We start from the raw sequence: 3863 nt of genomic DNA on the forward strand, positions 1-3863 counted from the left end.
GTTATCTAGGTTAGCCAAGCAGAAGAATATTGTTCCTTTTGTAAATCACCTTTAATTTCTGGACTTTTGGCAATCCCACTGTTACTTGGTGTACTATATTGGTTTTATTTTTACAGATATTAATCAGGAGCTGAAGTGTGTATAGGACAGATAAATTACTAGTGTTACCCATTCAGTGTGGGTTCATGAGCTGACTGGATTGTCTGAAAAACAAGATTTTTTAAAAATTAGATGTTGTATTACAGGTAATGTGAGATTTCTAGATGTACATTTTGAAATTTTTGGATTATTACACATTTTTCCCATGTTATGTTTAATGTCGGTTCTTCAGAGAAGATACTTTAACGCATTATTATTACTGTTGACATGTAATTTATCCTATACATTGCTATTCATTTTATTGTTTATAGTATTTTTATTTGAGAAGGGAGTCAGAAAAGCACATACATAATGTATTAATTTAGTGTAAAGCTAACACAATGGGAGTGTAAGATGCAACAAAAAAAGAAACATAGCTGAACCTGTGTGTCATGGACAGGTGCAGAATCTGTCCATAATAAAAGTTTCTTCAGAGGGTGTTAATAATGAATATAGCAGCACTTCTTTTTTATGATTGCAGCTGGTAAACTCTCTAACCTCTCATATATTTGCTCAAATATAACATGATTTGTGAGTGTGCCAATTTTAGTTATTTATTTTCCTTTCTACTTCATCTTTCTGTATGCAATGGTCCACTAGAGTGTCATGACATAAACTATGACTGTCTATGTTTCTTATATACACTGACAGAAAAGGAACAAGAGCTGGAATAACTGTACACTTGGGTCTCTCTTTAGGCAAGTTCATTTTGTGCAAATTGGCTTATGTGCAAGACATTATTTACACCAGAAATTTGCTTTGTGGGGGAAAAATTTGCTTTGTGTGAGGCTAGCAGAGTTCCAGCCTGCAGGGGGCTGGAAGGAAGTGGAAGGAAGGTGGTGAGATAGGGTACCATGTGCATGTACCGCACATGAACGTGGTCCCAGGTAGCCTTGAGAGCAGCTTTGTCAGGGAAGTGGGGGGGCAAGATGGGGATTGAGGCCTCTGTAGCGAGGGAGCTGGGCATGGCTGGGCTGGGGCTGCTGTCCAGCCAGGCAGTGCTTGGGGCCTAGGCCACAGTGTGTGGCTGCAGGACCCCAGAGGGGAGCAGGATGGGGCCTCGGGTGGCTTATTGGGGGAAGGGGAGGGCCAGCTAGACTGTGGAGTCTCTGAGACAGAGAAGCAGGGCAGCAGGTAACAGCAGGGCTATCTGGAGAACCTGATTGCCCAGCTCTGCCCTGGCAATACATCCCCTGCGTCTGCCACTGCTTGGAGCACAGAGCTCACAGCTTCTCTGTGAGGCCCTGCTGATCCCAGACACGCCATGTTGTGCCTGCTGTAGCTGCAGAGCCTGGGGAGAGAAGCAGGGCAGCAGGGAATGGTGGCTGCATGTGCTATTTCCCCCCCTGGGCCTGTACAGCCCAGTGGGCCCAAACCGTGGCTGGGATCAGTGGGGCTGTATGGAGAAGCTGTGAGCTCTGCACACACGGGCAGCGTGGGATGAGCAGCAGCAGGCGGGGAGATCCCTGCATGGCTCCTCTGCTCCCTGATGCACCAGGTTGTGGGGGAAGGAAGCAGGGCAGCAGGGAACCATTAATTCCCTGTAATAATGGATTCAGTTTGTGCGAATTCGCTTTACGCAAGGGTTTTTTGGAATGCAACCCTCACATCAAGAGAGACCCGAGTGTATTTAAATTAAACTTAAAGCAAGGTAAATGGGTTTCATACATACATACATACACAAAAATAAAACAACAAAGTATGGTGTGTATAGTGGACTAGATACAAGTATTAGCAATTGATTTGAAAGTACTGTAAAATATTTTTTTAAAAGGTTTAAATGTATTGCTCATGGACAAATAATGTTCTACATGGGAAAAAATCTTCTATTAAACCTGCAATGAAAGAATCAAAAAGTGGACTATCCAATCTTAAAATGCATTATTTTTAGTATCAAAATTCTATTATTGATCTTTTTCTCTAATGGGAATCTGCAAAGACCAAAGAAACAGACTGCAAAGTTTTATTACAAAATAAATGTATTTGAAAATGAAACAGTTGAAATAATGACTAACTTAAATATGGAATACACATCATCTGGAAACACTGTAGTATTAAGCCCCATTTCTATTTTCATTGAATTTAATGTAAAAAATCCTGCTGAATTTGGTTAAAGCAGAATTAGGCCCTGGATAGCAAAACTTGGGGAGGGGCAGAAGAAACCCCACTTTAATTAGATTTAACAAGTCAATAGATACTAGTAAAGAGTATCACCCTTTCTCAAATCTACATGAGAAGAAAGAGGTAATTAGCTATATTAATCTTAAGTCAGGCAGAGAGCAGGGCAGGGTAGCACCTTAGTATATGTACAGGAATTATATTTAGATTGACCTAAGCAATTGTACAGGTGTGCAGAAGGTTTAAATTGTCCCCAAAACGGCACAACCAATTTAAGTTTGTTCACTTGAAGAGGTGCACTAACTTAGGTTGGGATCAGGTTAACATAGTCTAAGAAAGGGTTAACCCAATCTTGTGAACACGTTAATATGTTCACACCATGGCCTTGGGGTTGGGAAAGTCCAGCCACTTGCCTCAGTCCTGGGGCTGCACTATTCCCACCCCACCAACCGTGACTAGGTTAGTTTCAGTTCCCTGACTTCCCTCCCCTTCCCCGTATGGGGCAACCCCACACGTGGATTCACCAGCCCCCCCAAGCCTGCCAAGCCCCCTGTGAACCTATGAAATCCCCCTGTGTACTCTGTAGCTCTCCTGATCTCACCTGCCTTTCCCCCTCTTCCTGAGTTCCTTGCATTGGTTTCCCTGTGCGGTTTCTGGGACTAGCAAATGGCTTCATGCACTGCTCCTGGTCTGCATTCATACAGATTAAAATAAACCCCATGAATGTAGACTGGGTGCAGAAAACAATTGTATGCACCCTTAGAGACTAACTTTAAGGGGACCCCCTGCCCTGCCTTCTGTCAAATATACATGTTAGAAGATTTATCTAGTAGTATATTAATTGCTTTAAATAGGTTGCAATTATTAGTACATTTTCATAAAGTACATAAAATATTAGTACATTTTCACCTGCAACCTTTTTGGGAGGGGGTGAGTATATGGTACAAGATTCTGAATTCAGTAGGATAAGAGTAACATTACCTATAACAGTAAAGATATTCTAACAATCTGAATTTAAAGTGACAGTAACTACTAAAGTTTATACAGATAATAACCAATTACAAGCCACATGTAAGTATGCATTAATGTACCATATACTCACCCCCTCGCAAAAATTGTACCATATACCCATTGTCACATAGACAATTCCTGGCAGTCCCAGTATCATCAATCCTCTTCACCTTGTTTGATCTCACCCTCCTCCAACACAACAGGCTCCCACTCAGTTCCTTTCAAAACTTGACTCTTTAGGTTCTTTTCCCCTGGTCTCCTTATTCAGCAAGTCCCAGTATCTTCAAACTAATTGCACCAAGGATTAATGAACTAATGAATCATACCAAGGACTAAGAAAGCCTGTATTTCATAGTTCTGGGAACTTAGGGCATTTGCACACGTGCTTGCGCTGTAGTGCCAGGCTCTTTTAAAAGCACCTGGTGCTGTGGTGCATGCATTTGTATAAAAAGCAAAACGTGTCAGTGCTGAGAAAATGGTGGCAGCATGCTTTGGAAGTAAAACACATTGAAGGTGTTTTAACTCAAAAGCGCGTTGTTGCCGTTTTCTGTGCGCTGACGCACATTTTGCCATTTATACAAATACACACGATGCTG

Source organism: Gavialis gangeticus, unplaced genomic scaffold (genome assembly GCF_001723915.1).
Source record: "Gavialis gangeticus isolate Ggan-Ray unplaced genomic scaffold, GavGan_comp1, whole genome shotgun sequence".
Classification (NCBI taxonomy): domain Eukaryota; kingdom Metazoa; phylum Chordata; order Crocodylia; family Gavialidae; genus Gavialis; species Gavialis gangeticus.